We start from the raw sequence: 26,022 nt of genomic DNA, 5'->3' as shown, positions 1-26,022 counted from the left end.
TACGAAATTAAATTAAGGGTGCTGTAATATAAAACAATGGACAGAAGAAAAAGACATTCAAAGTACTTAGTAAACATTATTTGCTATTGTGTTTCGCATTCAGTAGTACATTTAAATATAGAGTTACTGTTATTAACCAGTTAATTATTCGCTCAAACTGGAAACACAATAACACTTCGTCAGGCAATTACAATGCTTCGGGGTAACTCAGAGTCGCTGGAATCTGAAACAGATGAGTACACACGGCGAGTTCCGAATGGTGCCGACTTTCAACGACCAGTGCTTGGGGGCCGGCAGCCAACTTATCGTGCCCTTACTATAGATAGACTCATAGCATACCAATTTGTGTAGGTTATCAATTAATAATAAGATCGGTACACACGCGGCACGAGGCGATAAACCACAATGTTCGTTCCGGCTCTTGAATAAAAAAGTTTGGCAACCACTGCACTAAACTCTACAGTGTTTTTCGGTGTACAGGAGGATGACAAATTGCGGTTATAGAAAGACTAGAGTAAAATAAGAGATCGTTTGGTAGGAGTCACCCTACGCCGTCAAAGAATCGTAAGTTTGTTAAGGGAGCAGGCTACGGCCAAGAAAGAAGGTTCAAATGGTTGTAGGTAAAGAATATGAGGAGACTTGCATCGAGAGCCGCCATGAAACCGGTCTTCCGCGTGAAGATGACAGCAACTGTGAAATAGAATAAAGCACAGAGTGGAGACAGTTGGCCGGCCGGTGTGGCCGAGCGGTTCTAGGCGCTTCAGTCTGGAACCGCGCGACCGCTACGGTCGCAGGTTCGAATCCTGCCTCGGGCATGAATGTGTGTGATGTCCTTAGGTTAGTTAGGTTTAAGTAGTTCTAAGTTCCAGGGGACTGATGACCTCAGAAGTTAAGTCCCACAGTGCTCAGAGCCAGTTGAACCATTTTTTTGGAGCTAGTACGTAACGTACACAGAGCTTTAACGCGGCGAGGCCGAGGTGTCCGCGACTCGCGCTGCCCCTCCAGCCCTTCAGGAGCTGGGGGTGCGCCCTTTGTGCGCGGCCGCTCGCCTCCTACCTACCGACCCAGCCATCTATCCCCTTTAGGGCGGTGACCCAGTTGCGGGCAGAAGGATGGGATGTTATTTCTCGTGCCGCTTATCCCTATTATCACATTGATCCCTCGCGGACCCCGCCGCGCCAAGTCGGCCCACAATTACGTCCACTCATTCCTCCTCCCTGCCACTGCAGCCTCACAGGATCTCCTCATTTGTGAGCAGACCGGCTTCCAGCGTCCGACGTAACAAGACCCAAGCTCCGAAACCATTAGAAACGACTGTACTCATTTATAAAGGGTGTTCCAATGAGAATGCGCAATTTTTCAGACAAAAACATTACTTACTCTAAATCTTGAAATATTTTTATTTTAAACTCTAAGATCGAAACCCCTAGCGCTATTGACAGCGTCTGTGGCGCGCCACTGCAGTCTATACTATGATGACACAAGACCAATCCCGAGATTTTGAATCAAACCAACAGTGCGTTTCGGAATGATAACATGTTCTCTGTTGCTACTGAGTTTTCCGGTGCACCAACTTAATTTTGCAATGCCCTGCATTGTTCGTAAGTAAGTAGTAGAAAATTTTATTGTGTCTTTAGATACAACCAGAGTTGCGCCCTACCAAAACTACGATTCGATAGTTTTGATACAGTACATAAATGACGTAGTAAATGGTAGGATTACCGGTAGTATTGGTAGCATTGGTAAGGAAAGAAACATAAATGACTGCGCGGGAAAGAAACTAAGAGCCGACACTTACTCTTTTTTTTGTTTATTTTGCACGTAATTAGAACCGCACATCATACAGCGCTAGTCCACTGTACGTTTTATATCATTAGGAAATGTAAATTGCATTTATAAGAAACAAAAATTAGCTGCTCCCGTAAGTTTTGCGCTTTTACTTTACCAAAACAATTTCTTTTCATGCAAGTGCAGTTCACGAGCACAAGCACGAAAAATCCTCAATTACTGTTGTTGTTTTGTACTCAGCAGAACATTCATCATGATCAAAGGCAAGAGTTTACTGTCATTACTGATAAGCGCGGAAGTTGCTTAGCAATAACAGAAACATGTTTTATATACGCTCGATGTATTACTGAAGCTATGTTTGATATGTTTTTGCCTTACTTTTCTTTTTAATTTTACATATTTTTGAGAAAACTGCGTTTTCTAGCGCTATATGACAAATTTGTATTGTTATTTCTTTTATTTTTACAACCATCCAGCCGCCGGCTGTAGCCGAGCGGTTCTAGGCGCTTCAGTCTGGAACCGCGCTGCTGCTACGGTCGCAGGTTCGAATCCTGCCTCGGGCATGGGTATGTGTGATATCTTTAGGTTAGTTAGGTTTAAGTAGTTCTAAGTTCTAGGGGACTGATAACCTCAGAAGTTAAGTCCCATAGTGCTCAGAGCCATTTGAACCAATGTGTGGGAGAGAAACTAGGAGTCGACAGCTGCTCCTTTTTATTTTATTTTGCACACAATTAGAACCGCACATCATACAGCGCTAGTCCACTGTACATTTTATATCGTTAGGAAATATAAATTGCATTTTATAAGAAACAAAAATTAGCTGCTCCCGTAAGTTTTGCGCTTTTACTTAACCAAAACAGTTTCTTGTCATGCAAGTGCAGTTTACGTGCTCAAACACAAAAAATCCAGAAATATTGTTGTTATTTTGTACTCATCAGAACGTTCATCATCAAGATCAAAGGCAAGAGTTTCCTGTTATTACTCATAAGCGTTTAGCAAACAACTGATAAGTTATTTAGCAATATCAGAAACATGTTTTATATACGCTCGACGAAGTACTGAAGCCATGTTTGAAATGTTTTTGTCTTACTTTTCTTTTTAATTTTACCTTTTTTTTTTAGAAAATTGCGTTTTCTAGCGCTGTATGACACATTTGTATTGTTATTTTTTTTTATTTTTACAACTACCCTCTGTTTCATGTTACAAATCAATAATTTTCGAATGAAATCTGAATGAAACATAGACAAGTTCAAGTTTGTTATAAATACTGTTTATTTTTAAGTGACAGACAGGGGAATAACTGTGTAGAACAAAAATGATCCTTTGGTTACGTGGGCCTTTATAGTGTATCTTTGAGTTTCTAGACAGTTCACCACTTCTGATTTCTAGAGGAATCTACTAAGACACTGATCGCACACGCAAACAAACCGATCGAAAAGAGATGACGGTCCATATTTATGCAACTCATTTAACATATAGGTAATGTGGTTGCGACCTTGACTAACTAAAGCTACGACGAAAATTACCGTAGTCTACGCTTAGTTGGCAACTGCCTTGCCGCAGTGGGTACACCGGTTCCCGCCAGATCATTGAAGTTAAGCGCTGTCGAGCGTGGCCGGCACTTGGATGGGTGACCATCCGGGCCGCCATGAGCTGTTGCCGTTTTTCGGGGTGCACTCAGCCTCGTGATGCCAACTGAGGAACTACTCGATCGAATAGTAGCGGCTCCGGTCAAAGAAAACCATCATAACGACCGGGAGAGCGGTGTGCTGACCACATGCCCCTCCTATCCGCATCCTCAGTGAGGATGACACGGCGGTCGGATGGTCCCGATGGGCCACTTATGGCCTGAAGACAGAGTGCTACGCTTACTTACGATAGTCTACACTAGCGTCCTGTAGCTTTACAACTAAGATACAACTGATATTATTCTATGTATTTAGGCTGTGACAATATCTAACCCAAGTAATAGCAATGGGGATGTAAAACTACATCTCCACGTTAGGGTTGTATCGCACAGAACATTTTCAGGTTCGCACAAAATTAAAAGCGTAATATGTTGAATTTTTACAGTTTACGTTTTTAACGGGCAAGATGGGGAAGTCAGGACATAAATGGGACGAAAATAACATGACGAAAACGGCAGAAACACTAAGACTTGCTAAAATGACAATCAGAATAACAATTATGAAATGCTATTCCGCTACAATCAATACATTAGGAAATTATACATCCTCTCCAAGAACTTTCAATGACGAACAGGAAACAGTAATGTACGATCAGTGCAAAACTTTATATAGCCACCTTATGTCTGTGAGTATATACGACTTCTTAAATCTAGTATATAAACATGTACAGTATCTGAAAATAAAGCATTGGTTCAATAAGAAAAAAAGTTAAATCAAGTAAAAGGTTTTTACTAAGATTTTATGAACAGACATGAGTACTTCGGGCTGAGGACAGATGAATTCACGAGCTTTCACCGAGTAGCCACCTTACGTCTGTGAGTATATACGACTTCTTAAATCTAGTATATAAACATGTACAGTATCTGAAAATAAAGCATTGGTTCAATAAGAAAAAAAGTTAAATCAAGTAAAAGGTTTTTACTAAGATTTTATGAACAGACATGAGTACTTCGGGCTGAGGACAGATGAATTCACGAGCTTTCACCGAGTAGCGAGTTTCAGCAAGGGACAAGTTGACAGATTTTTGACAATCTAGGTGAGCTGTTGGACATATTCTATTTGTAATCGTGTACGATCCAATCAAAACATTTTTGCAGCAGAAATGACTGATTTACACATAACAATCTCATGACCGACGTAGTTTTCCAAAAATTTAAACAACCAAAAGTGTAAAAGGTGGACAAAATACGTAAAAACCAACGAATTTTTTTTTCTTGTGAAATTGAGCTTTATAACTCTGCCAAGTAACATATCATACATAGTATTATTCAGTGCAAATAACGTTCCAGTACCAACTTCAGAAAATGTTATAATTTTTAAAAGAGCTTACGTGTTAGTTACTACCCGACTTAAAATGCGGTGACGTATGGAAAACAATGTCGGATAATTGTTTGCCAAAATTCTGTTTACAAACATTTTTCAACGAAAATTTTAATGACATTCTCGCACACTTTTGGATATATTGCCGAAAAGACACGCTCAATTTTGTCTTTTGACTCAGGAATAGTTCTCGCTTTGTTCGTGTAAACACTTGATGCATCACATAACCACACAGGAAATAGTCGGAAGACACTGGTAGCCAATTCGGTAAACGTCTGTGACCAAAGTAGATATGAACAGTAAGTCTCTCTCTCTCTCTCTCTCTCTCTCTCTCTCTCTCTCTGGTGTGTGTGTGTGTGTGTGTGTGTGTGTGTGTGTGTTACAATGTAACTATGGAACGCCGGGAGAATTTCAAACAAACTACAGTTAGTTACTGAGTGTGTAGCGTGTGAGGTGTTTGGGAGAATAGCTGCAGCTATGGCTGGGGTATCTGTCAACTCTCCTCTTAAGAGTCTGAATTAATTGTAAAACTATCGTTGTTCCCAAGCGAATCATTCACCTGCATATCTTCTGTCCCAGACGTCGGTCTTCGTTTCCTACAGACGGTGTTTAGTCGCCTTGTAATTAATTAAAGAGACTGCAGGGAAATTACGGACCAACCAGAGTCAGCATCGTCTGACAAAGCACCTATTCAGAAATGGACACATAAATGAGAGGCAGACTTGTCCTATATTCCTAAAGTATTACTCACAATAAAGCAGCCGTCAGACAAGCAATGGAGTAGCTGTAAGACACGCCAAAAGAAGAAACGATCTGACAGACAATTAAGTTCTTTGTACCAATCCCTACAGAGAGAGCAAAATGAATTAATATGAATCACTACAACAAAGAAGCCAGCCGTCACAATAACAGGGGCCGGGCTACACAACTTACCACGTTACTTGTCGATATTCAGCGCGGTATCACGCGGTGCAGATGTAACTACCATCGTAGTTGCAGCGTGCTTCGTAATTGTAAATATCTCCAGCAATCAGCGGCTAGTTAACCCGAGGCTGCTCCCAATATAATGGAGGGCGATACTTGTCACAAAATGGTGGTAAATGCCGCAAGACGAACCTTGCGATGTCGGCACCTTCCGTAACTGCAACGGAAAGGGGACGAGAACTGCTCCCCGTACTATTCAAATAATCGGTCGGCGAACTATAACGCACCTTAGTGGTGTATGAAAAGGTCCTTGTACCCAATCTAACAGAAGATAGAGGTGGAATTGTCCCGGCTGTTGTGGCCGACTGGAGTGGCCGAATTCTTGTCTTTACGTTGGGTGGCCTGAACTGTGGCAGATTTCCAGAACGGGGATGACTTTGTATCCTCCACCACGTATCTTCACCGACCTCCGAAATAACGGGTAGGGAACCACGCTAGATTTCGCCATCTTGAACGTTTTCTGCATTAAATAAATAGGGAATGCCAAAGTTTTCCCCCACTCCAACCGATGATTCTCTTTGAAGACAATACCTGCGGTCCTGCGAAAATTACTAGTATTAATTGAGTTATTAAGATTGCGACTTGTTGATTTATTGGCCGAGCGTTCTCTGTTTGGTATCAATTTACTGGGAATTTTATTGGAAGTTCGAATCTGTGATCACAATAAAAGGATTAATTTTATTATTATCTCTTCCTTTGTGGTTGGGACTAGTCTGGACAGACGCTGTGGCTTCGCCACGTGAGTTATATGCTTCACAAAGTCAACATGTTACAATTAGAAATAATTACCACGGGCGGTAATAGTGCATTAGAATTCCCTATAGAGCTTACGTGGGTCACTCATACAAAACTAACATAAACCTGTTGGTGTTGCTGCATAATACGTGAATGGGGAAGACGAGGAACCTATCTGAGTGTGACCAAGGGACACTGTGATGCCCAGAGGTTCGACACGAGCAGTTCGGAAACTGCACAACTTGCCTGGTGTTCGAGGAGTGCTCTAGTGAGCGTCTTCAACACGTGGCGAAACCAAGGTGAAACCACGTCCAGATGTCGTAGAGTTGGACAGTCAACGCTTATTCCAGATGTCGGACGTCATAGGCTGGGCACACTGGTAGGACGCGAACCCGTCGTCTTCCAGGAGAACATCTCCTTGACACCTGTACTGCGGGATGGAGACAAGCTGGCTCTGGGGAAGATTCACGTGGGCAACCATGGGTCCAGTGGAGCTCGTGCAAGGCAACATGACGGCGAAGGCGTACCGTACACTGGTTGCAGAGCACATACCCCTGCATGACGATCGTGTTTCCTGACGGCAGTGGCGTTTTTCAACAAGATAATGCGCCATGTCACAAGGCCAGGAGTGTGACGGAATGGTTCGAGAAACACAGTGGCGAGTTACAATTTATGTGCTGACCCCCCAACTCGCTGTATCTGAACCCAATTTAATACATCTTGGATGTGTTTGAACGTGGCGTCACAGCCCATCGGCCCTTCCCCGAAGTTTACGGGAATTAAGTGACTTGCGTGTGTAAATGGGGTGACAACTCCCTTCGGCGACCTACCAAGGCTTCATTGCTACTATGCCACGGCGCATCGCCGCTGTTGACCGTGCCAAAGGCTGACTTACCGGCTATTAGGGAGGTGGTCATAATGTTCTGGCTGATCACTATATGTATGCCATTATGGCAGTAATGTCATTTTAATCGTTGGCGAGTATGTAACGTTGTTCTCGTTCGAATCTACTACAGCATTTAAATGACTGCAATAATTTACTGGAATAAGAGTAATGCTCCACCGTTATGGTCACAGACGTCCTAATCGTGAAGGACTGACCGTCGAGCCATTCTATGTCAATGGTGCCATTTGTATGCGATATGAAGGGACCCGGGGTCAGCAAACTGCTCTCCCGACCTTGACTTTGCAGACCTTGGGAACAGCCAATTCTCATTCAGGTACTTCCTCAAATGACATCAGTTCCAGTCTGCTCATCGATCAAAAACGACGATAAGCGGAAGTACTCCGAAACGGCAAATCGCAGAAATGAGCTGGTCGTGTGAAGTAAATACAGGCAAGACGGACAATGGAATTGTTTTTAATAACTTTGTGACTGCGGCATCCGATGCGAAAAAACTTATTACATATTAAATTCTGAGAGAGAAGGCTATTTGAGACTTGTACAGAAACCACATTGGAGTTATAAGAGTCAAAGGGCATGAAATGAAGGCAGCAATTTGGAAATTTGTAGTAAGTTCCTATGGGACCAAACCGCTAAGCTCATCGGTCCCTAGGCTTACGCACAACTTAATCTAACTTAAACTAACTTACACTAACGACAACACACACATCCATGGACCGAGCGAGGTGGCGCAGTGGTTAGCACACTGAACTCGCATTCGGGAGGACGACGGTTCAATCCCGGGTCCGGCCATCCTGATTCAGGTTTTCCATGATTTCCCTAAATAGCTCCAGGCAAATGCCGGGATGGTTCCTCTGAAAGGGCACGGCCGACCTCCATCCCCGTCCTTCCCTAATCCGATGAGACCGATGACCTCGCTGTTTAGTCTCTTCCCCCAAACAACCCAACCACACACCCATGCGCCAGGGAGGACTCGAATCTCCGACGGGGGAAGCCGCGCGAACCGTGGCAAGGCGCCTTAGAACGCACGGCTACCCCGCGCGGCGGAGGTAGCAACTGAGAAGGGAGTGAGACCGCATTGTTGCATATCCCCCATGTTATTCAAACTGTAGCACGCAGTAAAGAAAACCAAGAAAAAAATTAGAAAATGAATTAGAGTTTAGGTTGGTTGGTTTGTGGGATTAAAGGGACCAGACCGAATTAGAGTTTAAGGAGAACAAATAAAAACAGTAAGGTTGGCGGATGACATTGTAATCCTATCAGAAACGGCAAAAGGAACTTCCAAGAGCAGTTGAACGTGAGGGATAGCGTCTTCGGAAGAAATTATGAGATGAAAGAAAAAGGGTAATGAAATGCAGTCAAATTAATTCAGGCGATGCAGAGAGAATTAGATAAGATAATGAGAGCTACCAGTACTGGAGGAGATTTGTTACTAGGGCAGTAAAATAAGTGACGATGGGTGAGACAGAGAGAATACGATGGGCAGACTGGCAACAGCAAGAAAAGCGTTTCTGAAAGAGAGAAATTTGCTAACGTCGAAAACAAAATTACGCTTCTGAAAGTCTTTTCTTAAAGTATTTATCTGTAGTGTAACCTTATACGGAAATGAAACGTGGACGATAACCAGTTCAAAGTAAAAGAAAATATAAGCCTTTTGTTAATTTAGAGTTACAGTAGTGTACTGACGATTAGATGAAGTAGATAGAGTAATTAAAAAGACGTACAACATTGAACTGTAGGGGGAAGAACTTCATGAAGCAACTTTCTATTTTCTGATTTATGCGTATATCCAGACTGAAGCGTCGAATGAAAATTTGTATCAAGACCAGGATTCAAACCTGGATCTCCTGCTCAATAGGCAGATGCACTAACCACTACGCAACCGTGGTACAGCTGTTTCGCACAACCCTACCGACTACCATGACACGCTTCCCTCCTCAATCCAAATTCCCATTCCCCTCAGCCCACTTGTTACTACCCTTAAACTCAAACACTATTGTAGAGGCTCTCCAACTGTACTGGAGTAGCACCTCGGCTGCATATCAAACGGGGGTCCTGCCTGAAATGCACGCACAGCCACTTTAATCAAACGAAACTGTATGATTCCAGAGATGTTTTCGAAGTCTCAAACATCTGTGATGTATATGATGTTTAATCTGTAGATAATTGTTAATATTATCAGTCGTTTATATTTGAATGTTTACCTTCGTTTTCAACCAAACATGTTTCCACTTAACAGCGTGTCACAATTAGCAAGCAAGCTTATGTCTAATAGTGACAATGACTAATTGCGGCATATAGTTTAGTGGAACTTAAGTTGTATTCATCTAGGTTCTACACAAGAGCCAATGGGTACACCTATTCATGTACTCATTGGCTCTTGCGTGGAACCTAGGAGGTATAAGAAATGCTGACGATGCCTCATACGAATATGTGAAACCTGTCGGGCTGGAAAATAAATAAACATTATAAACTTATTGGATGTGAGGTCCGCCAGTTATGCAAAACACCGTTTTTCACAGTACCCAAACACGTTTCGGCACCACTGTGCCATTATCAGTGGGTTTTCGTTTATATTTATTCTGCAATGTGAACATTTTTGTTGTATAATTATAAAATTATGTGCATTTTTAGTTTAAACAACCGATCGCTTCTTTTTGTAAATACCTTTACATTTGGTGTGCATGAATTTTCTGGATCACTTTTGTGTTAATTACTACAGGTAGCTCGTCATTTGCAACCAAACGATGTTGATGAGAAAGTTTTTTGCTGGGAGTTAACCTATCTTCTAGAATGTAATTTAGCTTTTCGCGATGATTTCGCGCCTATTTTCGTTTTTACTTACGTTTTCGCGTGGCAAGCACTTCCATTCTCCGCACTATGCTGAGGTGTTGTGATGCACACGTAACTATAACAAGTATTTTCCACAAATAACGTAGTAAAACACTTTTCACTTCAGCAAAACACAGTGTGGTTGTGGTTTGTTATGTGTCCCAGCCCAGTCAGTGTTAAATTGTTCACCAGAGAGTTCGGCGCCAAATTTGAATTTTGTTTGCATTTTATCTTGTGTGTGTGTGTGTGTGTGTGTGGGTGGTGTGTGTGTGTGTGTGTGTGTGTGTTTTCTGTATGCTTCTTAGCTGTGTGTGTTGTCTTTTATATGGTATTCCTTTTGTGTGTAAATGGTGCGTCTTTGCAGATTTTAGTGTATCTATTTTTCGTGTGTGTGTGTGTGTGTGTGTGTGTGTGTGTGTGTGTGTGTGTGTGTGTGTGTGTGTGTGTGTGTGAGAGAGAGAGAGAGAGAGTATATGTAGACTATCTGTTTATGCTGTTTTTATCTGTAAAGTTCCTTTTATGTGTTAAATAGTGTGCCCTTGCAGAGTGTAGTGTATTCGTTTAAGACCTGTTTTCCTACCGCTATTGCCTTCTGCATATGGAAGTTTTCCTCAATAGTCAGTTTGCTGTATAGGCTGTGGCTGGGTTTTAGTATTCTTAAGTCTGTTTCTATTTTGTTTTTGCGGTGATCGTTGGCTACAAGGTGGTCAGCAAATGTGCTATGGGAGCTGTTGCTTTTTACAGCTCTGAGATGTCCTGAATATCTTGTTTTGAAGTTTCTGCATGTTTGTCCTATGTACACTCACTGGCAAGTGTTGCATGTGAGTTCATATATTCCTGATCTGTTAAATTTATCGCCGGCCGGAGTGGCCGAGCGGTTCTAGGCGCTACAGTCTGGAACCGCGCGACCGCTACGGTCGCAGGTTCGAATCTTGCCTCGGGCATGGATGTGTGTGATGTCCTTAGGTTAGTTAGGTTTAAGTAGTTCTGAGTTCTAGGGGACTGATGACCACAGATGTTAAGTTCCATAGTGCTCAGAGTCATTTGAACCATTTGTTAAATTTAGCAATGGGTGTTTCTTGTCTTCTGATATTTTTCTGTGTTGTGTTCTCCGTCCTGTATCCAATTTGGAGTCCCTGTTTCTTTAATATGTTGCCTATTCTGTGAACAATCTTGTTACTGTAGGTGAGTATGTGCCATTTTGATTTGTGTGTGTGTTGTTGCTCTGGTGGGGCTCACATCCAACAATTTTAACTGCAAACGCGGCCAATACAAGGAGCTGCAAATAAAAATGATGAATATTATAAACTTAATTAAATGAATTGCATTTGTAGTCAACAAAAAAGAAAATTACGGAATGGGCGCGAAAGAAAGAGCATAACGAAAGTTTGTGAACGTGGAGAAAAGAACTGTATGGAGGTCACGAGCAGTGTGGCCTGTCGTTCGCGTGCTCCATGTTTCACAGGGCAAGGAGCTGGGTTACGGAAGTTGGGCCACTATCTGCTGGATGCATGTCGGCCTACGGAGATTTACGGGACATCGATCTGAAAGAGTAGCGCGTTGCGAGTACGCAAACTGACAGCGTTCACACGGGCGTGAATAACACCAGTGGACACGAATGGGTGCGTTGCAAAAGCATGCGAACAAATAGTAAGAAGGGAGGAGAGGCACACAGCAGTCAGTCGCAATCCCATTAGTATTTATTATTCTTGAAAATCTAGATTTCGCCTATAAATAGCCATCTTCAGTGCCTTTTCGTTACAATTCAACAGACTCGCGGCAGTTCATGCCACCATATGTTCTTCCAGGTGTATTGACTCCCTATACACCTTTCTGAAAGACATCATTGTCCCTTTTGACTGTTACAACTATTTATTCGGAGAATTCATTACTGTTATTTCAGACATGCAGTTATTTTCAAGTGTAGTACAGTAATTTTTTTCAGCACATGTCAAAATTTTAAATATCTCGTAAGTACATACGTGCCGCAGTGGATACACAGGTTCCCGTGAGATCACCGAAGTTAAGCGGTTTTGGGCGTGGCCGGCACTTGGATGGGTGACCATCCAGCCGCCATGCGCTGTTGCCATATTTCTGGGTGCACTCAGCCTCGTGATACCGACTGAGGAGCTACTCAACCGAATAGTAGCGGCTTCGGTCAATAATAACATCATAACGACCGGGGGAGCGGTATGCTGACCCCACGCCCCTCCTACCCGCATTCTCAGCTTAGGATGACACGGCGGTCGGATGGTCCCGGTAGGCCACTAGTGGCCTGACGACGGAGTGCTTAAGTATATACGGGCGTTTCAGGAAAAGCAGTTGATATTTTAGGAAGTGATCCAAAAACCATTTAAAATAAAACGTTACAAATAACATGTGCCCAGTTTTTATTGGTAATGGAGATAAAGCCAGTTACTAAGACAGATCTTCATTTCGCGTTTTGGCACTCCAGCTGCCATTTATCGATCTCTTTTGTTTTGAACGTTAAAGTTGTGAAGTTGTACTTGAACTTACATAACCAAATTTTTACTGATACTGTGAGTTGCGGGCTAATTTCACTGCACTGTTTAAACATGGCACACATATTTACAAATGCTGAATCTGACGTTATGGTTTTTTGTACGAGTTTTGTAATGGAAGCGCTGCTGTTGCTGCTTGTAAAGAATACGGTAAACGATCTCCTAACCGCGGAGTACCATATTCAAGCGTGTTTACTCGGGTTTTCACTAAACTGTGAATGACTGGTGAAGTGTTCAGCCGTCACTTCTCATCTGAACGTGCGAATGAACAGAATATAGGTGAAATAGAAGACCTTATTTAGTTTGTAGAACGTAATGCTTCGACAAGCACACTCAGAATTCTGCACGTATCTGTGGTCCATATGCAACAACATGTTGGATTTTACGTGTGTACAGCCTCTATCCTTGTAACTGACAGCAGATTCCACACCTTCGAAAAAGAGATAAAGGTGGACGATTGGAATTTTGTCGTTGCCTAGTTGCAAATCGCCGACTAATTCCATTAACACTATTTATTGATTGTGGTACTTCCCCTCGCGACGGCATCAGTAGCATTCGTAAGTCACCTCGGATGTCCGACGAATTCTACATGCCTCTGTGCAGACACATTTTACCGAACGCTTCCCAGTAAATATGTACTTGTACTGTGGCGTAACAGACAATCAGTCCCCTAGAACTTAGAACTACTTAAACCTAACTAACCTAAGAACATCACAAACATCCATGCCCGAGGCAGGATTCGAACCTGCGACCATAGCGGTCGCGCGGTTCCAGACTGTAGCGCCTAGAACCGCTCGGCCATCCCGGCCGACAATCAGTTGATTAGTTCTGCTATGTTACTGCACGATCTTACAACGTCCTGTTATCTAAACGTTCTTGAAAACAGGCTTCCAGCGTTACTGGAACAAATTTCCTCGGCTACAACAATGGGTATATTCTTCCAACATGAATGCGCGCTTGCAGATTCTAGTCGTCAGGTGCCACATCATCTAACAAAGGTGAAAACTTAACATTCCCCGCAACATGGCTCCGCAGAAATGGTCGTATTTCTTGGCCACCAAACCCCCCGATCATTACTGCTTTGAAATTTCGCATGCAGTGATGGTGGAAAGGCAAAACCTAAAAAGAAAAAATAAGCACAATAGACGAACTGATCCTTCGGATTATCAATAGCGCGGCTCACAAAGAAAAAACGCCAAGACGATCTCAGAAGAGCTGCACGTGGTATCGTCAAGAGAATTCGAGATCACACTGCAGCTGAAAGTGGAATCTACAGAAGGCAACTCTGAAGCTAATCAATTACGTTTGCTTGTCGTCTTCTATATTTGCTGGGTTTACATTCTAACACTTATTTTTCTGTAGCCAGTAAAATTTGGACGTATGTTGTATGGAATGTTTTATTCCTGTGAAATACTTCCTATATAAGGCAACAGTTCACTTGAAAACGAACAAATTAGCAACAGTGGAGTTAATGAATGAATAGCGTACAAAGTCAAAAACGACGATTATATCTTTCCAAAGGATTTTTATTACTGTGAAAGTTAGTCCTGAAAGATATTAACTTCAGAGAAAATATTGAGAATCATTTTATCATTACAGAATATTTATCACTGTCTCGCCAGTCTAGACGAGGCGCGCGATGTTTCACAAATGTATTAGTACTAATAGCTGATATTGTCACCGTTAACTGTCTGATTAACTAACCACTGCTGCAGTCCCTCACATAATTTGTGCCGCCACGAGATTCCTCCCACCGACGCCCGTCTGGCTTTACGAGATCCCACCCCAGTATGGTGGACGGTACAGAAGAACTTTTCGGTACCGCTAACGTTGGCCGGCGAACTTCCGAAATACAAAATTAAGGTCGATGAAGAGGTTTTATGCTATCACGGCATATCGACCTCACACTGAAAGTACCCTTGAAACTCAGTGTCAATTTGAAATAACCATGATGCTTTGTGCAATCTGATGAAAAGAGGCTGCTTCTATTCTTTCAACACTATACCGTTAATTACTACTATAGCTTTGTTAACCACCAACTCTCGATGCAGTAAAGGCGCATTTCCAAAGGAGCACTTCGAGCAGGGTGACAGAAGCAATTCTCCGCATGGCAGCAACATGTCCGGCCTGTCGACAAGAAAGAACGTGTTTCACCTTGTTAGCAGCCATCCGTCAGTCGGTGTATCCGTACGCCTTCTGACTTGCAATATGCGGTGAACGATTGAGAAAAAGATTTCACTTATTAAAGATTGTAAAATTCACGTGTATTTGAGACTTTAAAAGAAGTGACTACAAAGATCACAGGTTACAGAACGATAAGCTTGCCTTAAAATATGATTACAGTGTTTGCAATCAAGAAGAAAATCAAGAATTTAAAGACAGCATTGCGATGCGTATGTATCACTTGTGCAATCGTTTTGAATGGACACATATTATAGTCCTGCATATTTGTGGGCTAATCGTTGAGGTACTTGGTTCACAGATCCGTATCATGTACATCAATGAGAGGTGACTGTAGCTAAATATTTCCAAAGTCACTACCAACCTGACAAAGCCGGTACTGCTATTTAGTCACTGATCATCTTATCATAGGCATGTGGTTATCCAGCAGATACCTAAAATTGTCTAAACTCATTGGTGTAATTTTGTAACAAAGCTTCATGGCCATTTCCTAAAAAGTTCATTACGAGCTTCTTGACTCTTAACAATAAATTCTTTTCTCCGCCATGTTGGCTTTCTTCTTTTTCGTTGTCTTTCGTTCTTAAACGCTACGACCAAGAACATAGCTCCTGCTCCCGTTTGCAAGGACATGGTGCAATTCTCTGATGTTGCTTCAATGGAACTGAGTGAGGCACAGCCGGTCCCCAGAACTTAGAACTACTTAAACCTAACTAACCTAAGGACATCACACACATCCATGCCCGAGGCAGGATTCGAACCTGCGACCGTAGCGGTCGCACGGTTCCAGACTGTAGCGCCTAGAACCGCTCGGCCACTCAGGCCGGCAATTAAAAATTTGAAACATTTATCTATTTTGTATAAGTTGTAAATAAACAGAGGCCACTTTTAACGCTCAAATCCTCATATAAACACATCAGTCCAGAATAAATAATAATAGAACGACAGACTGTTTTCCAATTAAATTTTAATTTGCTTCTGATTCAGAAAACATCCGCTACTGCGTTATGTAGTGCCTCTTGCTCCGTGGCGAATGTTCCAAGCATCCACATTAGTTTCCGGGGAACTCCATTTCCCGAAACTGCTCAGCGGCTCGTAGTTCTCTGTGGTAGACATGCAACAGGTTTCAACAAAACTATTAATAAAAAGATGTTTTCCCACTTCTGCATCTACAACTACATTCATACTCCACAAGTCACCGTACGATGCTTGGCGGAGGATACCATGTACCCAATGCTAGCCGTTTCTGAATCCTGTTCCACTCGCAAATAGAACGAGGAGAAAACGACTACTATGCATCTCCGGACGAGTCCTATTTTGTCTTACATCCGTGCTCCTTAGAAATGTACTTTGGCGGCAGTAGAATCGTTCCGCAATCACCTTCAAATGCCGGTTCGATAAATTTGCTCGATAGTGTTCCTCGGAAAGAACGTAGCTTTCCCTCCACGGATTCCCATCTGAATTCACAAACATCTACGTAATCTCGCGTGTTGTTCGAACCTAACGGTAAAGAATCTAGCAGCCCGTCTCCGAACTGCTTCGATGTCTTCCTTTAATCCGAAGTGGTGTGCATCCCAAAAACACGAGCAGTACTCAAGAATAGGTTGTACTAGCCTCGAACATTCGGTCTCCTTTACAACTGAACTACACTTCGCTAAAATTCTCCCAATAAACTGGAGTCGACCATTTGCATTCCTTAATACAATCCTTACTTGCTCGTTCCATTCCATATCGCTTTCAAACGTTACACCCATATTAATAGAAATGACTCTGTCAAGCAGAACACTACTAATGCCATATTTCAACATTACGGGTTTTTTGTTCCTATTCATATGGATTAATTTAAATGTTCCTAAATTTACAGCTAGCTGCCACCAGTTTTGTCTAAGTCATCTTCTATATTCTTACGGTTATTCAACGACAACGCATCCCCGTACTCGCAGCATAATAAGTAAACAGCCGCAGACTGCTTCTCTCCCTGTCCGCCAGACCATTAATGTATATAGAAAATAACAGCGGTTCTATCACACTGCCTCACGGCACCCTTGTCTTTGATGAACACTCGCCGTCAAGGACAACGTACTCGGTTCTGTTACTCAAGAAGTCTTCGAGCTACTCACATACCTGTGAACTTATTCCGTACGCCCTACCTTCGTTAAATGTCTACAGCGGGGCACGGTGTTAAATGCTTTTCGTAAATCTAGGAATATGGAATCTGCCTTGTCGCCCTTCTCTCATCACTCAGCAACAGTTTAAATTTCATTATCTTCATTCATGAAGATTAACAGGCGGGAAAACGCTGCTGTCGTAGCATAAAACAAGCAAATATTTTCATGTTTACTTAAAAGAGACTGACTGATAGTACCAGCTGCCTCATTCTACTTTCCTCAACACCATCAAAAATTTTGGCGGCGAATGTATTCGCGCTTTTCCACAACTTCCCCTAACTGTAACTCACTCACACCCGCTAGTCCATAACTTAAGTCACTCATACCCTTCCACTCCAAGTTCCCCTTCCTCACTCACTCATACAGCCCAACTCATTATCTCCTTGTGCCTCAATGTCATTGCCTCCTGTGTCCCAGCAACAGTCCTCCCACTCCTTTCCTGCGCCTACAGCTTCCTTTCCTCTCACTGTCACTGTCTCCCTCTTGCTCCCTTGCTGCAGTGAGAAGAGACAGCAGCAGTAGGAAAGAAGGAAGGAATGAGGCCTTCCTTCCTACTGCTGCTCTCCCTTTACAGTGTCTCGTCATCATTGTCTCTCCCTCATTATCACTGGCTCCCACCCACTTCCACTTTCTATTCCCCCTCCTCCCCCTTAGCACTGGTCAGTCACTGTCAACTATGGTCCACCGCCACTGTGTCCCTTTCTTATCTCTCACACTGTCATTGCAGTACTTCATTCTTTCAATACCACAATCACTATCTACTATCTTCCGGTATTTATTACTTTTCCGTCTCTTTGTCACTGCCATTGTGCTCTTCTCTCTAAGGATTAAAAAAACGCGAATATGTTCGCGTACCAATTTTTTTGGAAAATTTTTGGTGCTGAGGAAGGTAGAATGAGGCAGCTAAAGCCCCATCTTCCTGTCAGAGTCTTTTAAATAAACAGGAACGTATTTGCATTTTTTGTGCTCCGATAGGAGCATTTCTCCGCTAGTTCACTCCTTTCCATGCTACAGCAGGGTATTTAACTCATATGAAACGAAACGTATTGTTCGGTAAAATTAAGATAGTTTAGTTACTTTACAAGTCACGTTTTCGCCTCACACAGCTTTTTACGTGCATATTCTGCGTGTATAAGTAGGGCAACTATAAAACTTTGTATCTTGGAAAGATATCTAAAAATCTTCAGGATTTTTCGAGATCAGGATCTTAGGAATATATCGTAAAAGTTTCAGTAATCTGCTATGCATAGTTGTCTAGAGATCCTCGGTTGGGTTTTGGTCCGCCGGTGACGGCAAAGATATACTAAAAAAAGAAGAACCGTTTTTGTGGGGTTTCCAGAGAAACCGCCCATGAACTAATGGTTCCTTCGTAAGTCCCATCAAGCTCATCGCAAACCATATCAAGTGGCCCGCCGGTGTGCCCGAGCGGTTATAGACGCTGCAGTCTGGATCCGCGCGACCGCTAAGGTCGCAGGTTCGAATCCTGCCTCGGGCATGGATGTGTGTGATGTCCTTATGTTAGTTAGGTTTAAGTAGTTCTAAGTTCTAAGGGACTGATGGTCTCAGATGTTAAGTCCCATAATGCTCAGAGCCATTTGAACCACATCAAGTGCAAAAAGAACCAACCTATTTATTCCATTTGCCTAAGCAGGAGGAAGTGTGTAATACTCATACTTTGACGCTGTACTGTAGGATACTGACATTAAGACGATCCTTCTGTTTGGTATATAAATGGTCGCTAACCCAAGGGCTATCTAAGGCATCTGACTCCATTTTTCCATCAACAGAACCCGATGTACGAGCGCGGTGTTTTGATGAACAAAGTAAGAGCATATGGACTATCGGACCGATTGTGTGATTGGATTGAGGAGTTCCTAGATAACAGAACGCTGCATGTCATTCTTAATGGAGAGAAGTCTCCCGAAGTAAGAGTGATTTCAGGTGTGCCGCAGGGGAGTGTCATAGGACCGTTGCTATTCACAATGACCTTGTGGATGACATCGGAAGTTCACTGAGGCTTTTTGCAGATGATGCTGTGGTGTATCGAGAGGTTGTAACAATGGAAAATTGTACTGAAATGCAGGAGGATCTGCAACGAATTGGCGCATGGTGCAGGGAATGGCAATTGAATCTCAATGTAGACAAGTGTAATGTGCTGCGAATACATGCCACACTGAGATTCATTGGAAGAATCCTAAGGAAATGCAATCCGAAAACAAAGGAAGTAGGTTACAGTACGCTTGTTCGCCCACTGCTTGAATACTGCTCACCAGTGTGGGATCCGTACCAGATAGGTTTGATAGAAGAGATAGAGAAGATCCAACGGAGAGCAGTGCGCTTCGTTACAGGATCATTTAGTAATCGCGAAAGCGTTGCGGAGATGATAGATAAACTCCAGTGGAAGACTCTGCAGGAGAGACGCTCATTAGCGGGGTACGGGCTTTTGTTAAAGTTTCGAGAACATACCTTCACCGAGGAGTCAAGCAGTATATTGCTCCCTCCTACAACAATACTAGGCTGAAATAGAAGGGAGAACCGATAGAGGTACCCAGGGTACCCTCCGCCACACACCGTCAGGTGGCTTGCGGAGTATGGATGTAGATGTATATGTAGATGAAACGTATTAGGTAGGTATGATGTTGCGTGGATACCCATTTAATACTGTAATTTAACACTGTAACGGGGTTTATAACGTAAAGAAAGTTACAGCATTGCAAAAGTAGAAGCAAAGCAGGAATGTTCGGAAGACAGACGTACGAAAGCTTGTACAACACAGGAATCACCAAACGATTGAGCTGAAGGACGGGAAGCAAGATTAGAAGGAAGGAAAAAAGAAAGGAAGGAAAGAAGGAAGATTAAAGGTTAACATCAAGTCGACGGCGACGGCTAAAGGGATGAACAGATATGTTCTGAGGAGTTGTTCGCCACGCGTGCAGTGCAACGTTCCAGACGGCGACGCAGGCAGCTAAAGAGGGAAATTTCATTCTCAGATGCACCATTAAAGAACAACTACAAATGAAACTGGAGCGGAGCAGCGACTTGCATAGAGCGCGTCGCAGACAACGGCCACGCTACGTTGCCCCGTCCCAGCCAGTCCCGATATCCGCACAGTGGCGTCTCACGTGGGCGGCGGGTTGCCTAACGCTGCAGGGGCGCTCAATGGGCGCGTTAGCCCGCGGAGAGGCGCTGCTGCACTTTGCGGAATTACGTATTCTCACTCCGACGTCGACGCCGTGTTACGGCGTCCCGGAATATGCGGGCTAGCACCGCGCAGCTCGCCAGATGCGCTAGCCGAATTAGTTACCGGCAGCGGCATTATCGCTGATGTATAAAACATGGTGGAGCGAAGCGTCGCGCAGGAGGTCGCCGGCTACGCAGTTTGACCCACCCCTCCTCATCGATCCGGCTGGCCTCGGGTATGTGTGCGTGTGCGCGTGTGCGTGTGCGAGAGGTAAATGTCGTGTCAATCTAATTTAATGTAAGGACATCATATCTACCAGTTATACAAAACATATCATAATTACTAACGAAAATGAAATGCGGATGAAAGTACACGATAATACCAGCAGAAGCAAAAACGTCACAGTAAACATGGGGCCGCAAACGACCGTTTGAGAGATAACTGCTAACCTGAACAGTATAGCACTAGCTATTATTTGCATTATGAAAAAAATTTCTTTGCAACAATTTGTAAGTAGAGCAGTATTGTACATTACGTATAAAACGCCTTAGGTTGCGCTGTTTTAAACAGATTTTACATGGTTACCGTACTTTACTTCAGGCAACTACTAGACTGGTTCCTACTAAGAGGGCTTTTTAAGTGAAACCCGCCAAGAACGAAGTCCTGTTCAGAGGTTCCACCTGATTTCATTCAAGTCACATAACGTAATCGTCATGCATTTCCTCTTTCATGGCAATTCTCGGCCGCACACTACAGGTGCAACGAAGATGTCCCTACATCGTTTTCGGTGGTAAGTGATTGATCAGCCACCCTACGGCCCGGACTTCGCTGTCTTTGAATTTCATCTCTTCGCTAACATGATCCGCTGCCTATGAGGACAGCAATTTGATAGAAACAACAAGTGCAGAGCGACGAAGGTAACTGTCGGAAATGACAAGAATATTGGAAATTTGGAACCACTCTACGACAAACATCGAACATGTAGAGAAGTAGCTGGAAAATTTAGCTAATTGTTGCAAATAAATCGTTTCTGATTTTTGACTGTGATTTCCATTTCACGACAGATCGGAGATCGAAAAATAAAGTAGCCTCCGTATAATGGCATATCCCGGCCTTGACAAACTACACCTGGAAGTACACTACTGGCCATTAAAATTTGCTACACCAAGAAGAAATGCAGATGATAAACGGGTGTTCATTAGACAAATATATACACCAGTATGGCGATGACGAATACACGCTTCCAATGTGCGTTCACCGCGATGTCGCCAAACAAGGACGCGATCATCATGATGCTGTAAACAGAACCTGGATTCATCCGAAAAAATGACGTTTTGCCATTCGTCCACCCAGGTTCGTCGTTGAGTACACCATCGAAAGCGCTCCTGTCTGTGATGCAGCTTCAAGGGTAACCGCAGCCATTACCTCCCAGGTGATAGTCCATGCTGCTGCAAACGTCGTCGAACTTTTCGTGCAGATGGTTGTTGTCTTGCTTACGTCCCCATCTGTTGACTCAGGGATCGAGACGTGGCTGCACGATCCGTTACAGCCATGCCGATAAGATGCCTGTCATCTTGACTGCTAGTGTGATACGAGGCCGTTGGGATCCAGCACGGCATTCTGTATTACCCTCCTGAACCCACCGATTCCATATTCTGCTAACAGTCATTGTATCTCGACCAACGCGAGCAACAATGTCGCGATACGATAAACCGCAATCGCGATAGGCTACAATCCGACCTTTATCAAAGTCGGAAACGTGATGATACGCATTTCTCCTCCTTACACAAGGCATCACAACAACGTTTCACCAGGCAACGCCGGTCAACTGCTGTTTGCGTATGAGAAATCGGTTGGAAACTTCCCTCATGTCAGCACGTTGTAGATGTCGCCACCTGCGCCAACCTTGTGTGAATGCTCTGAAAAGCTAATCATTTGCATATTACAGCATCTTCTTCCTGTCGGTTAAATTTCGCGTCTGTAGCACGTCATCTTCATGGTGCAGCAATTTTAATGGCCAGTAGTGTAAATGCGTGTAACAGGGTGTAGCATAATAAATAACGAATACTGACACGAGTCAAAGAATACAGAATAGGTTCAAACACCTTCCACTAAACATGGATCCACCAATGAGCCGTTTTCGAGATGACTGTGAAAGTATTTTCGTTCTGCGACTAACTTCAGTTAGTGCAAATGTATCTGAAATGTGCAGTCCTTGAGTAAGTCCCATCGAACTCGGACGCATTTTAACCCACGACGCATGGTTTGGGAATGTGGTACATACATGACTGGACACCGCCACAATTTATTTCTGATGTTAAGACGACATCCCTCTTAAGCCGCCTGCATCGCCGTCCGGAACGTTGCCTTACACGCGTGGCGAACTACTCTTCAGAACACATATGCTCAACTGTTACCGACAGTAATGCCATCCCATCGACTGGACGTTTAACTCTAATCTTCTCTCTTTCCTTCCTTCCTTCCTTCCTGTGTTACTTCTTCTCCTTCAGTTGATCCGTTCATTTAATTCTTGTGTCGTGCAAGCTTTCCTACGTCTGTCTTCCGAACTTACCTGCTTTGCTTCTGATCTTGTGATGATGTAGCATTGTTCTCGTTGTATCCTCGGGAATCTGACTCGAACCCTTAACGGTCCAGTTACATACATTTTATTATTCCCCTCTTCATGAATGAAGATAATGAATCTTAAACTGTTGTTGAGTGATGGGAGGAGGATGACAAGGCAGAGTCCATATTATTAGATTTCAGGAAAGTATTTGAAGCAGTGCCCCATTGCAGACTGTTAACAAACGTACGACATACGCAAGAGATTGCCAGTTACGGGAGTGGCTTGAAGACTTCTTCAGTAACAGAACCCAGTAAGTTGTCCTTGATGGTGAGGGTGCCTCAGGGAAGTGTGACAGGAGCGCTCTTACTTCCTATGTACATAAATGATCCGGCGGACAGGGTAAGATGGGCAAGCAGAACAGCGCTTGAACTTTGGTGTCAAAGATCCCCTTACCTCAGTCCTCTGACTTTTTCTCCCTAGTGTCATCTCAAAAATTAAGAGCACAGCATTCAAGTTGAAGGACTGAAGCAGAGAATTGTACAGTCATCTCAAACATTACAAGATGAGATAGAGATCTGCGAAAGAATTCGTAACTCAGTATAGAGATGAGTGCAATACTGCACTAAAACGCGAAGACCACAAGTGGAACACTTCTCCTTTAACAGCAACGAGCGCACACTAAATTTTAACGTATAACGCGCTAAAGGTTACAGTAGTTATTGTGAAACAACTTCTTTTCAATGTGACGAGATGTTTAAAACTGCATCTCTTTGATGGCTTAAACTGTAATTTGTTTAACCCTGTTATTCTTTACTGTGATATCACTGTTGATGTGGTGGACGTCGGACAGAAGACTATTTTCATATAGCTCCCCATGCTTTATATGGTTCGACGTCTCTGCCTAGCTACTGCAACCTACAACCACTTCAATGTGCTTCGTGTATCCATTCCTTGGTCTCCCTCTACAATTTTCGGTACCTGCCCCCCCCCCCCCCACCCCAACCCCCCCCCCCCCCAGCCAAATTCTCTTCGTTTTTCTGCAATTCGATTCAGTGCCTCCACGGTAGACACTCGATCTACCCACCTAATCTTCCGTATTCTTCTGTAACAATACATTTCAAAATCTTCTGTTCCCTTCTTGTCTGAAATGCTTATCGTGCAAGGCAACAATCCACACAAATGCCTTCAGAAAAAGGTTCTTAATACTTACACATGTGTCCTTGATGATAAAAAATTTCTCTTTTTCTGAAATGCTTCTTTTTTTTGGTGTTGTCAGTCTGTATTTTACCTCCTCCCTATTTCAGACTATTATCAGTTATTATGCTGCTCACATAGCAAAAATCATCTACTGCTTTTAGCATCTCCTTTCCTAATCTGTTTCCGTCAGCATCGCCCGCTTTAAATTAGAATACATTCCATTACCATTGTTTTGTTTTTCTTGGAGTTCATTTTATAACCTCTTTTCAAGGCGCCCCCCCAAATTCTGTTAACTGCTCTTCCGTACCCTTCACCGTCTCTCAAGAATTATAACGTCATCGGCAAACCTCAATGTTTCTATTTCTTCTTCCTGAACATTAATTCCCTTTCCAAATTTATCCTTGGTTTCCTTCACTGATTTCTAAATGTAGAGATTGAATAACATCGCTGGTAAGCTGCAGTCCTGTCTCTCTGCCTTCTCAACTACTGCTTCCTTTTCATGTGCTCCGACTCTTAAAACTGCAGTCTGTATTCTGTACAAGTTACAGATATCCTTTGACGTTGTGTGTTATACCCTTGTTACCTTCAAAAGTTCAAAGAGTGTAGTCCTGACATTTCGAAACTTTCCTCAAACTCAAAAAATATTATAAACTTAGATATGCATTTTGTTAACCTATCTTCTAAGATAAGCCGTAGGAACGAAGACTAACGGTCCTCATGTTGGGCCTTACTAGTTTAAGGGTTCCGTACCTCATTCGGTAAATACTGAGCACTTGTATAATCACTCTGCTGTCCGTCTGTGTGTCTGTCTGTCCTCAGGAACGTGTGGACGTATCAAGTTAAAATTTATGTCACACATTAAGGGAGGTCTATCGTTCCTTGGCGGCGTCAAAAACGTAAGCTTCTAAGTCAATGCAACTAAAAGATACGGCCTTTTACGTCACATATTTTGACACTCGGAAACTCAATCTCAGAATCTGTAGGATACTTCCTGCTAACCTAGAATCATAAAATTCGGCCAAAAGCAATGCTTAAAAGTACAAGAAGAAAAAAAAGTGCGGGAAGTGTTAATTTGTGACTATATAACAAGGAAAAATTTTTTTTTTGTCATTTATCATCCAACTTCGAACTTAAAATTAAAACAATTTCGAAGTCATGGAATTCCCGGTATCGGTATTTTGCCGTCGATAACAGGCAAAAATCGTATAAATTCTCGATTCCGGGGATGAATGAATTGTCTTTATACATAATTAAGTTTGTGCGGAACCCTCAGAGAGCGAATCCTACTCACGCCTAACCTCTTTTTTTCTATTCTTCTGAAACTAATTAGCATGAATATTCTACAACCATGATATGGTAAACCGAAAGTTCGGTAATATTCACGCCTGTCAGAAGCAGTTATTTTTTGAAACTGGAATAATCACATTTAAAAAAAAAAATCTGAGGATACTTCACCTGTCTCATATATCTCGCACACGAAGTGGAAAACTTTTGTCACAGGTGGCTCTCCAAGTGATTTCAAGAATTCCGAGGGAATGTCGTCTGTTCCATTTTTTCCACTTAGGTCTTTCTGTATTCTGTGAAATTCTCCTCGCGGTACAGTGTTTCCCATCTCTTCTTCAGCTACTTCCCCTTCTCTCTCTATAATACGGTCTCCAAGTTTACTTCCCTTATATAGTCCTTCCACCTTTCAGTTTTACCCGTCTTTGCTTGATACTGGCTTGCCATCTGAGCTCTTGATACTCATATACCTGCTTCTCTTTACTCCAAAAGTCCCTTTAATTTTCTCACATGCGGTACTTATTTTTCACGTGCTCCTACGGTCCTGCATTTGACCTCCAGCCATGTTCTGCCATTCTGCACTACCATTATATTACATTATTTCAATTACTATTTAAATTCATCTAGGTTTTAATAAATTGATGTATCACTGTATGTTATACTTCTAATTATAACCAG

Source organism: Schistocerca serialis, chromosome 8 (genome assembly GCF_023864345.2).
Source record: "Schistocerca serialis cubense isolate TAMUIC-IGC-003099 chromosome 8, iqSchSeri2.2, whole genome shotgun sequence".
NCBI classification, from domain to species: Eukaryota; Metazoa; Arthropoda; class Insecta; order Orthoptera; family Acrididae; genus Schistocerca; species Schistocerca serialis.
The sequence above is the reverse complement of the archived record's forward strand: the minus strand, read 5'-3'. Positions refer to the sequence as shown.